The 12,702-nt window shown below is 46.9% G+C and overlaps 1 protein-coding gene across 2 annotated transcripts in view; it reads left to right on the plus strand.

The window, feature by feature from the left end:
• The window catches only part of NUBPL (NUBP iron-sulfur cluster assembly factor, mitochondrial), a 65,045-nt gene that overhangs the window by 2,399 nt on the left and 49,944 nt on the right, over positions 1-12,702 (plus strand). The window lies entirely within an intron of this gene.

Below are 12,702 nucleotides of genomic sequence, written 5' to 3' on the forward strand. Positions count from 1 at the left end.
AAGCAAAGTCTATGGGAATTTGGGTTTCTTGTTCACACTATGTTGTTCAAAATGCTGCCTTTTTGTGGCAGAACTTTGGTCAAAAACTCAGCTTTTCAAAGAAGCAACATGTCAATTGTTTTTGCCATTTGGGTTTTGCACTGCAAAGCTGAGTTTTTGACCAAAGTTCTGCTACAAAAAGGCAGCATTTTGAACAACATAGTGTGAACAAGAAACCCAAATTCCCATAGACTTTGCTTGAATAGAAGAACACATCCATTTTGGCATTAAACAGCGCAGAAGAAAAAGCAGGTAAAAAGCAACGTGTGCACATACCCTTAAAGGGAACCTGTCACCAGATTTGGGGCCTATAAGCTGCGGCCACCATCACTGGGCTCTTATATACAGCATTCTAACATACGTATGTATGTAAGAACCCAGGCCGCTGTGTAGAATGTAAAAATGACTTTATAATACTTAAACAGTCGGTACGGTGCAGATTGGCCATATGGGCGCCTCCGGTGCCAGGGTCTCCTCTTTCGGCCATCTTTGTCCTCCTTCTGAAGCCTGTGTGCATGACGCGTCTATGTCATACACACTCGCCGATCCTGCGCAGGCGGTCTACAATACTTTGATCTGCCCCGCTCAGGGAAGATCAAAGTGCGCCTGTGTAGGACCTCAATGCCGTGTAGGACCGCGGCTTCAGAAGAAGGACGACAAAGATGGAGAAAAGAGGAGGCGCCGACACCGGAGAACAGAGACGCCCATATGACCCAACTGCACTGCAGCGACCATTTAGGTGAGTATTATAAAGTGTTTTTTATGTTGTACACAGCGGCCTGGGCTCTTATATACAGCATGTTAGAATGCTGTATATAAGAGCCCATACAGCACCAAGAAGGAAATGTCGTGGAGTAATCACAGACTGGAGATGTGTTACTGATCTGTACATGATTAACCCCTTCACGACCATGGACGGATATATCCGTCATGGAGCGTGTCCCGTTAAGCCCCACCCCCTGCCGCGGGCAGGCGGCGGCGGTTGGCACACATATCAGCTGTTTTCAACAGCTGACATGTGTGCCTGCTAGCCGCGGGTGGAATCACTTCCACCCGCGGCCATTAACCCCTTAAATCTCGCTGCCAAAGTCTGGCAGCAAGATCTATATGCGCGCGGCCATGTTTTTTACTTACCGCTGCCCCCACCGGAAGTCACGTGCGTGATCATGTGACTTTGGGTGGTTGCCATCGTAGCACAGGGTCATGTGATAACGCCTGCAGCTACGAAGTTTAACTTTCGTTTTCCCTCGGCCGCGAGCAGAGAGAAACACAAAGTGACTGAATCTGCTGTTTACAGCTGTATAGCTGTGATCAGCAGATACGGTAGATAAGAGCGATCGGATTGCTGATCGCTATAGCCCCCTAGGGGGACTAGTAAAATAAAAAAAAAAAAGTAAAAAAAGTTTTAAAAAATAAAAAAAAAAAAAAACCTAAAAGTTCAAATCACCCCCCTTTCCCCCCATTGAAAATTAAAGGGTTAAAAAATAAATAAATATACACATATTTGGTATCGCCGCATTCAGAAATGCCCGATCTATCAAAATATAAAATCAATTATTCTGATTGGTAAACGGCGTAGTGGCAAAAAAAATCCAAACGCCAAAATTACGTTTTTTGGTCACCGCAAGTTTTACGCAAAATGCAATAACAGGCGATCAAAACGTAGCATCTGCGCAAAAATGGTACCATTAGAAACGATAGCTCGAGACGCAAAAAATAAGCCGTCACTGAGCCATAGATCCCAAAAAATGAGAACGCTACGTGTTTCGGAAAATGGCGCAAAACGTGCGCCACTTTTATTGGACAAACTTGTGATTTTCTTTTAACCCCTTAGATACAAGTAAACCTATACATGTTTAGTGTCTACAAACTCGCACCGACCTGAGGCATCACATAGATACATCAGTTTTACCATTTAGTGAACACCATGAATAAAACATCCCAAAAACTATTGTGCCATCACACTTTTTTTTGCAGTTTTTCCACACTTTGAATTTTTTTGCTGTTTTCCAGTACACCATATGGTAAAACTTATGGTTTCATTTAAAAGTATAACTCGTCCCGCAAAAAACAAACCCTCATATGGCAAGATTGACGGAAAAATAAAAAAGTTACGGCTCTCGGAAGAAGGGGAGCAAAAAACAAAAACGGAAAGTGCCCCGGGGCTGAGGGGGTTAAATAATGGAAACAGCATTTTCGAAACATCTTGATGTCTTGAATGCCAGATGCAGAAATCCCCGCACTTACAGTAAGGTTATTCGTCGTTGTCTGATGAATGTCCTGCCTCTCTGAATGTACTTGCGCAAATCTTTAAGATTCGCTGCTGACAGCTCCCTTTTCAATTACCGACTAATGCCGGCATCACACGGGATGATCTATCGTGCGATCGCACCCGCCCCCATCGTTTGTGCATCACGGGCAATTAGTTGCCCGTGGCGCACAAAGTCGTTAATCCCCGTCACACATACTTACCTCCCGCATGACCTCGCTGTGGGCGGCAAACATCCTCTTCCTGAAGGGGGAGGGACTTTCGGCGTCACAGCGACGTCACTCAGCGACCGCCCAATAGAAGAGGAGGGGCGGAGATGAGCGGGACGTAACATCCCGCCCACCTTCTTCCTTCAGCATTGCCGGCGGGACACAGGTAAGCTGTGTTCGTCGTTCCCGGGGTGTCACACGGAGCGACGTGTGTTGCCTTGGGAACATTGAACAACCGGAGCACAGAAGGAGGACCGACATTTTGAAAATGAACGACGTGTCAACGAGCAACGATAAGGTGAGTATTTTTGCTCGTTCACAGTTGTTCGGAGGTGTCACACGGTGCGATATGTCAAACGATGCCGGATTTGCGTCACAAAATCTGTGACCCCGCTGACATATCGCATGATATATCGTACCATGTAACGCCGGCATAACGCTTCCCATTTGTGTTCAATGGGAGACAAGTCAGGAGACGCTGCAGCCATAACAACACATTTAAATCAAGAAATAACGTCTGGAACTCCATTCTGAGTCTGAACTGCGTGCAAAAACCTAAAAAATCTACACTATATGGAAAGAAGGTATGCACACCAGTGACTAGGGAATATATGAAAAGCAGAAACTGCTGTGTGAATACTGACTTGAAAAATCCAATAGCTATATGTAAGAATGAAAATGGAACCTGCATTATTGCCATGAATATATGAATAAAGAGAAATTTAGCTACTGAATTGATCAATGCAATAGAGCCCCAACACTACGCCAAAGTATTTCTCTACGTTGGGGTCCCTAGCTTGTGTGTGTCCTCTCATGCAGTTAAAAAACTTACCGTGTATGGGAAGCTGAGACCCAGGCTATTTATGCGTATAATGTGGACTGGTAATAGGTGTGAGTGGGGTGGGATCACAAACGAAAGACTACAAATCAATCAGGAAATACGTCTGGAACTCCATTCTGAGTCTGAACTGGGTGCAAAAACCTAAAAAATCTACACTATATGGAGAGAAGGTATGCACACCAGTGACTATGTGAGGGGAATATATGAAAAGCATATTTTTCTTATTTTCATTCATACATATAGCTATTGGATTTTTCAAGTCAGTATTCACACAGCAGTTTCTGCTTTTCATATATTCCCCTTACATAGTCACTGGTGTGCATACCTTCTCTCCATATAACAACACATTTAGTCCATGTAGGCTTCTGCAATGGAGGCTTATCGTCTCCATTAATAACCTCATGGCAGCCAAGGATGTAAGTGTTTGGATTTCTGGCACTCATACTCGATCCTAAATAAGTCAAGATCATTTGAAAATGTTTTCATTATTTGCTTCTCAGTAACGTGTGTATCCGTCCTGTGAGTTTCGTAATTCCACTTTCTTTATTGTTCCTATGGGAGACCCAGACCATGGGGTGTATAGCTACTGCCTCCGGAGGACACACAAAATACTACACTCAAAACGTGTAGCTCCTCCCTCCTAGCATATACACCCCCTGCTAGCCAGTCCTAGCCAGTTTCAATGCTTTGTGTTTCAGGAGGTCACACACAATGCATTCTCTGATTTTGATTTTTGATTTTTCCTTCTGGATCAAAGATTTGGAAGAAAAGCGGGTCCAGCTGGACTCCCGGCATGTCCCTTCTCACCCCACTGTGTCGGCGGTGCTGTTAAGGTTGATTTTCCAAGGCTGGAGCCTTCTCATGCCGCGCTCCTTCACCATCCCATGCTGGGGCTCTGGCTTGCAGTGGGAGCCAACACGGTTCTCACTGCTTTGCAGGAGACCGGTCTCCATCCGCAGCCCTTTTTTCAGGATCCTGCTGGACGGAGCTATCACCCCCCAGGGACCTGGCAACCTGCGTCTCACAAGCTAAGTATATGAGACGTTATTACCACAGAAAGTGGTCTTTCCAGGGGTCCTTTATATTTATTTATTGGGGGAGTGTGTTTTATGTTTTGTGTTAACGTTTCCGGCCGGTTCTCCAGTTTTCACTGGAGAACCGCGCCGATGGTGCCTGCACGCCGGCCGCATGTTTTACTCTAGGCCCCGGCTTCGCCTGAGGCCTAGTTTCGGTTTCCACTGTCTCTGCTTGTCAGTCAGGCAGAGGGACAGTGTGGCTCCGCCCAACGGCTGCGCAGCATAGGGAAGGGACACTCCTCACTGAGGAAGGATTCCCTCCCCTGGTTACCTCATTTGCCGCTCTCAGAGTAGGCCCCGCCCCCTCTCCTCGCTCCGGTCGCCATTTTCTCAGCGTTCTCTGTGCCTGCATAGGCACAGAGATTCCACATTGTGACAAGTGGGGGCCTGGGCTGAGGGACTGGGGGCACAGACATGTCTGTTTAAACGATCTGGCAGCCACAACCTCCGGTTTGTGCAGCTGCTTATTTTATGTTTATATATGCTGGGGGCCATTCTAGAACAGAGCCCCCACCTCTGCAGCATGTCTTACAGAACGAGGCTGCAGGCTGTTTTTATTATCCACTACAGGTAGTCTCGTACGGCTGTACCGAGCTCATAACCACTGTGGCCCCTCAGCTTGGAGGCTCATTAGTGGTCCCTCCAGCTGCTCCGGCTTCAGTGGCTGACCCCTGGTTTGGCTGGAGTCCTATTTCCAGGGGTCGGCTGTCCCGGCATCTGCTGAGCATGCAGCCCCCTTCTCAGGGCGTTTCTGCTACAGCTCGCTCAGCAAGGCTCACAGAGGACTCTCCTTCTGGTCTCAGACCCCATCCTCCTGACAGGGAGACGCAGGGTCCCCTGTCCTCCCCGTCCTGCAGCTCTGATTACGAGCTGACTCACTGGACGAGGAGGATGTCTCTCCCAGGGGCTCGGACGCTACTTTATGTACCATTGATCCGTCCGTAGGTGACGCAGATGCTAATGATTGGATTGCGTCCATTATACTTGTACTGGACCTCCATCCGCCTGTATCAGGGGAGTATTCCCCGCTGGCAGAAAGGCATCAGTATACCTTTAACAGGACAAGGAGTGTGTTCCTTAACCACTCCAGTTTTCAGCCCACTGTGTCCAAGCCCACAGCCTGTCCTGTCAGACCCCAAAGCGGGGTTTTGCTGCCTGTTTCCCCCTCCCATCAGAGGTGGTCAAGGAGTGAGCTCATTCGCCAAGGGTGGTCCCTCCGGTGTCTAGACTTTCAGCCCGGATAGTTGTATCAGTGGCTGACGGCACCTCCATAAGGATCCCACGGTACATTAATTTTGTACTGGACCTCAATCCGCCGGAGTTACCTTGCCTAGAAGAACACAATGTGTGTTCCTTAACCACTCCAGTTTTCAGGCCACTGTGACCAAGCCCAGGGTCCGCTCTGACAGTCGCTTCCCAGGAAGCGTGATTCTGAGGACTGTTTTTTCCCTGTCCACCAATGGTGGTCAAGAAGTGGGCTCATTCACCTCAGGTGGCTCAGCCCGGACCGTTATGTCAGTGGCTGATGGCTCCTCACTTAAGGTTTTGCGGTCCGCCCGGTTGTCCTTCTGGCCAAATCTGTATGGGGGCGGCAGGAGCTTCGTTCTCCTCAGCTTTACAGCAGTGCGTTTTTTTTGTAGCCTTCTCTGCTTCTCTAGAGGAGATGCATTCCCTCACAGGGACTCTATGCCCGAAACGGTTGCATGAACTTCCAGACTATAGTCTTTTCATCCTATGCCATGTCTGCCATGCTGGACTCCGCACGGCGGTGGCCTTGGCTACTTTCCTCGCTATCCGCAGGCTCCTGTGGCTTCGGAAATGGAGGGCAGATGCCTCTATAGAAGTTCCTTGCTGGGCTCCCTTTTGTGGGACCAGTCTCTTCGGAACCAACTGGATGAAATTAAGGAAGCTCTTGGCGGGGAGAGTTCTTCCTTGCCACAAACCTAAACCAGGGAACCTGTCCAGGGCAGGAATCAGTTGAGGTTTCGGTTGTTTCCGTTCCTCCATCTGATTGTTCTTAAGCCCTCGGCCTCGTCCTCTAGCTCGGCCTAGGTTCATAGACCCAAATGGCGCTCGACGCTGCGTCTTCAAAGACCGCAGGAGATGCTGCCACTGAGTCAGCTTCCTCCGAGCTATCTAGCCACGCCAACAACCTCCTTGGTCGGTGGCAGGCTCTCTCCACTTGGCGACGTATGGTTTTCACACGTCTCCGTTCAGTGGGGGCGGGATTATATCTCCCATGGCTACAGGATGGATTTCTATCCACCCGCCAAACAGATTTTTTCTGTCAACTCCCCCCGGCTCCAAGGCCGCCGCCTTCTCACAGGCCGTGGCATTTCTTGCAGGCCAATGGAGTAATTGTACTGGTTCCCGACTGGGAACGGTTCTGAGATTTTTGCTTAAATCTATCCCCTAAGAGGGCGGTGCCTTCCGACCTGGATCTTTAGCTTTTCAAGCATGGTCAGGTGTGGCGTTTTCGCATGGAGTCTCGGTCTTGTTCCGTGTGTTTTTCACCGGATCAATCAAGAACCCAAGGAGATTCCCTAGCAGCCATCGGCATCAGAGATGCCTATCTGCAGGTGTCAATCGCAGTTTCACACCAGCGTTGGCTACATTTTGTAATCGGAGTAGTCCAATTCATGGCTCTTCCCTTGGGGTTAGCCACGGCCCCTCGAGTATTCTCATTGGGGCAGCTGTGATTAGGGTCCTGCACCCCTAGGGATTGGCAGTGATCTTTTGCCCTGGACGGTCTTCTTGTCGGGGCTTCATCCAGTGCAGACTCTTAGCAGAGTGCTTCGCTCACTCTCGCCACTCTAACCAATTCGGGTGGCTTGTCATTCTGTCCAAGTCCACTCTGACTTCGAACCAGAGGTTCCCAGAGACGCAATTCGAGACTCTGTCGGCACTTGTGAAGCTGCTCTTAGTCGAACAGTAGTCCCTCCGCTGACGGTCGACGTCGTTCTATCAGACACCGAATACAGGTGCTGGTCAGATGGTGGCGTCAATGGAAGCGATTCCTTGCCCAGTTTCTCCTGCGTCCTCTGAGACTGGATGTTTTCCGCTGTACAAGCGAAGTTCCTCCTTCCACGGGGTAGTGTCTTCGCCACTGACCAGGGGCTCGTTTCAGTGGTGGCTTCGGCCACTCTGTCTCAGGGACGCTCCTTCCTGGCCCCGTCCCGGGTGATCCTCACCAGGATGCTAGTCTATCCGCCTTGGGAGCAGTATATCTCCACCGTGGAGCGCAGGGCGCTTGGACTCTGTCCGAATCAGCCCTCTGGATCAATGTGCTGGAAATCAGAGCTGTATTTCTAGCTCTCTAAGCCTTTCACCATCTGTTGGCGGCTAGGCACATTCGAGTCCAGTCGGACAACGTGACAGCGTTTTCCTACATCAACTTCCAGGGCGGGACACTCAGCCGCCTGGCATTGTTGGCGGCTCAACGCATTCTTCAGTGGACGAGGGACTCCTAGTCCACCGTATCCGCAGCCCACATCCTAGATGTGAAAACTGCGAGGCAGACTATTTCAGCTGTCCAACCGTGGTCCACGATCCTCAGGTTTTGCGGCAGACGCACTGGTTCATGTTTGGTCCCAGTTTCGTCTCTTTTACGTATTCACCCTCTAGCTCTTGTCCAGAGTCCTGCGCAAGATCAGTAAAGAGGGCCGTCGGGTCATTCTCATACTCCAGACTGACCCAGGCAGGCTTGGTACCCTGTCCTGCTCCTTCTGTCCGTTGGGTTGCCATGGCATCTTCCGGACCGTCCAGACCTTTTCTCAAAAGGTCCGTTTTTTCCGCCAGAATTCTGGACTTTCAGATTGACGGCGTAGCTCTTGAGTCCTGGATCTTGACGACTTCTGGTATCCTTCCTGAAGTCATCTCCACTATGACTCGAGCTCCAAAGTGTCCTTTGGCCTTGCCGACCCTCCTGTCCCTTCCACAGTCCGGTCTACAGCTAGGACTATCCCTCATTAAGGGACAGGTCTCGGCTCTGTCAGTGTGTGCCAGCGGCGTATCGTCCGGCTGGCTCCGGTGCGCTCCTTCAAGGGCGCATCTCACATCATTCCGCCTTTCCGGCGGCCTATGGAGCCCCGGGACCTTAATCCGGTCCTCACGGTTCCCGGAAACCCCCCTTTGCGCCTCTTAGGGAGGTTTCTTTGTTTCATCTTTCACAGAAAGTAGTCTTTCTAGTGGCCATAATTTCCCGCCAGAAAGTTCTGGCTGCACTCTCTTCGGAGTCACCCCCTTTTTTTGTCTTTTGCATCAAGACGAGGTGGTCTCCGTCCGACTTCGGACTTTTTCCCTAAGGTGGTTACTGCTTCCACCTTATCCGGGGCAATTTTCCTGCCTTCCTTTTGTCTGGCTCCTGTTCATCGCTTTGAGGAAGCGTTGCATATCCTGGATCTGGTGCGGGCGCTCCGGATCTATGTGTCTCGCACCGCCGTTATTAGGCGGTGCACCTCTCTCTGGTGCTGACCGCTACTCAGCGTAGCGGTCTCTCGGCTTCTAAGCCGACCCTGGTTCGTTGGATTAGGTCGGCCATTTCCGAGGCCTACCAGTGTACTCAAGTGCCTTCCCCGCCGGGGATCAGGTCACACTTGATCAGACCTGTCGGTGCCTTTTGGGCTTTCAGGCACCAGGCTACGGCTCAGTAGGTCTGTCAGACTGCAGCTTGGATTAGTCTGCATACTTTTTCGAAGCACTACCCAAGGCATGCTCATGCTTTGGCAGACGCGGGCTTGGGCAGACGCATCTTTCAGGCGTCTGTCGCCCATTTGTGAAGTTAGGTTTCGCCTGCTTCTCAGTTGTCTGTTTATTCCCACCCATGGACTGCTTTGGAACGTCCCATGGTCTGGGTCTCCCATAGGAACGATAAAGAAAAAGAGAATTTTGTTACTTACCGTAAATTCTTTTTCTTGTAGTTCCGTCATGGGAGACCCAGCACTCTCCCTATTGCCTGTTGGCAGGTTTCTTGTTCCGTGTGTCTTCACCGGCTGTTGTTGTTGTAGACAGAGGTTCCGGTTCTTCCGGGTTTTACTCTGTCTCTTCTTGTGGGTGGATGTCCTCCTTCAGCTTTTGCACTAAACTGGCTAGGACTGGCTAGCAGGGGGTGTATATGCTAGGAGGGAGGAGCTACACGTTTTGAGTGTAGTACTTTGTGTGTCCTCCGGAGGCAGTAGCTATACACCCCATGGTCTGGGTCTCCCATGACGGAACTACAAGAAAAAGAATTTACGGTAAGTAACAAAATTCTCTTTTTTTCCTTCTTGGTGTTGCAATTTCAGTGTTGAGGAGTGTGTATGACACAGATTTCTGACATTGGGGAAGGCTGAACCTCTGTTTCTGCAGTTTGACCTGCCGCGTTCTCACACAGATTAAGGTTCATCATCACGGATGTCTTCACTGGTATCCGGTTGAAATTTGTCAATGTTGACACTGTTTTTGAGTCATTGGCTGATGTGGTTTTCCCATTGCTGACAATAGGGGACATTTTATGGCTTTCTGATATTTATTCTATATTATCTTGTTTTTGCCTTGAAGCAATTTCACTTTGTGATTGTGCCGTGCCGATGGCTTGCTGACATGTCGGTCCTGCTTTGAAGGCCGGCCACAGGCAAGGCTTGGTAGGATACCGTCAGTCTCCCTATATGCAGCAATAATGTGTAACTGCAAGGCATAGAATAAGATCCCTGTGAGACAATATTAAAATTCAGATCACCCCAACATCTTTTGACAGTCTAAAAATAAAGAAATAAATACTTACAGTGTTTGGGAAGTTCATATAGTCCATTCTATAAAAATATGAAATTGTTTAACTCATAATGCAAATAATCCCTGAAAGGTCAGAGTTGCAATTTTCTGGATGCCCCTACCTTTTCTTAAAAGAAAACATCAAAATAGTATCAAAATAAAAGAAAACAAAAATTGAATAAAAAAAAAAAATCATACCTAATTCATAGTGGTAGCAATAAAAATGTCAGCTTGACATCCAAAATATCAAGCTCTCATAGAGCGCCAACGATGGAAAAATAAAGACGTTTCAGGTCTCACAAATGGTGACAATAAAAATAAATATTTTTTTTTCAACGCAAATAGAAGTTAAAAACACCTGTTTGTATCGCTGTGATCGTACTGACCTGAAGACTCGTATGATCAGTGATTTTTACTGCACAATGAATTCTGTAAAAAATAATCTTGGCATTGTTTGTTTTTCATCATTGTACTACAACCCCTGGCAAAAATGTTGGCCTCCCCTGGCTCTGAGGATGTTCATTTAGTTGTTTACTTTTGTTTAAAAAAAAAAGCAGATCACAGACGGCATAAAACTAAAGTCATTTCAAATGGCAACTTTCTGGCTTTAAGAAACACTAAAAAAATCATGAAAACATAATGTGCTAGCCAGTAACAGTTACTTTTCAAGACCAAACTGGGAAAAATTATGGAATCACTCAATTATGAGAAAAAAATTATGGAATCACCCTGTAAATTTCCATTCCCAAAACTAACACCTACATCAAATAAGATCTGCTCGTTAGTCTGCATCTAAAAAGGAGTGATCACACATTGGAGAGCTGTTGCACCAAGTGGACTGACATGAATCATGGCTCCAACACGAGAGATGTCAATTGAAACAAAGAAGAGGATTATCAAACTCTTAAGAGGGTAAATCATCACGCAATGTTGCAAAAGATGTTGGTTGTTCACAGTCAGCTGTGTCTAAAATCTGGACAAAATACAAACAACATGGGAAGGTTGTTAAAGGCAAACATACTCGTAGACCAAGGAAGACATCAAAGCGTCAAGACAGGAAACTTAAAGCAATATGTCTCCAAAACAGGAAATGCACAACAAAACAAATGGGAGGAAACTGGAGTCAATGTCTGTGACCGAACTGTAAGACACCACCTAAAGGAAATGGGATTTACATACAGAAAAGCTAAACAATAAAAAGATGACTGCCTGAAGAAAACATGTACATTTCCAGAATCATTGATATGAGGCTGCATGTCAGGTAAAGGCACTGGGGAGATGGCTGTCATTATATCTTCAATAAATGCCCAAGTTTACATTGAAATTTTGGACACTTTTCTTATTTCATCAATTGAAAGGATGTTTGGGGATGATGAAATAATTTATCAAGATGATAATGCATCCTGCCATAGAGCAAAAACTGTGAAAACATTCCTTGAAAGAAGACGCATAAGGTCAATGTCATGGCCTGCAAATAACTGAATAGGATAACTGAAGTGAGCACTAATATATATATTATGAGTGCAAGCCAAAAAATACATACTATATAAGGATAAGGCTGCACATCAAACTTAGATAATAGTATAATGCCTCAAGCATATGGAAAAATATTGGAAAATACAATGAAAAATGCTACTTGCTAACTTGAACATGTGAATAATGAATTGCATACCTGCCATGAATATTAGGAAAAAGGAGATATTTAGCAATTGCATTGATCAATGTAACTGAGCCCCAAAACCTCGTCAAGGTATATCTCTATATTGGGGTCCCTAGCTCTGTGACCCTAACTGTGTGTCATCTCATTGCAATTAAAAACTGCTGTGGGTGGAGAGGGGTAACCAAGGACTTTCTTATATAGGAGATGGAAAAAACATGGCCGAAAGGGGCGGAGCTGTGTTCACATTCAGAAAAAAAAAAGTTTTTAATTGCAATGAGATGACACACAGTTAGGGTCATAGAGCTAGGGACCCCAATATAGAGATATACCTTGACGAGGTTTTGGGGCTCAGTTACATTGATCAATGCGATTGCTAAATATCTCCTTTTTCCTAATATTCATGGCAGGTATGCAATTCATTATTCACATGTTCAAGTTAGCAAGTAGCATTTTTCATTGTATTTTCCAATATTTTTCCATATGCTTGAGGCATTATACTATTATCTAAGTTTGATGTGCAGCCTTATCCTTATATGGCCTGCAAATAGTCCGGATCTCAATCCAATTGAAAATCTTTGGTGGAAGTTGAAGAAAATGGTCCATGACAAGGCTCCAACCTGCAAAGCTGATCTGCAACAGCAATCAGAGAAAGTTGGAGCCAGATCGATAAAGAGTACTGTTTGTCACTCATTCCATGCCTCAGAGACTGCAAGCTGTTATAAAAGCCAGAGGTGGTGCAACAAAATACTAGTGATGTATTGGAGGGTTATTTTGTTTGTTTGTTTTTCATGATTCCATATTTTGTTTCCTCATAATTGAGTGATTCCATAACTTTTCCCCCTGTTTGGTCCTGAAAAGTA

This window comes from Anomaloglossus baeobatrachus, chromosome 12 (genome assembly GCF_048569485.1).
Source record: "Anomaloglossus baeobatrachus isolate aAnoBae1 chromosome 12, aAnoBae1.hap1, whole genome shotgun sequence".
Classification (NCBI taxonomy): domain Eukaryota; kingdom Metazoa; phylum Chordata; class Amphibia; order Anura; family Aromobatidae; genus Anomaloglossus; species Anomaloglossus baeobatrachus.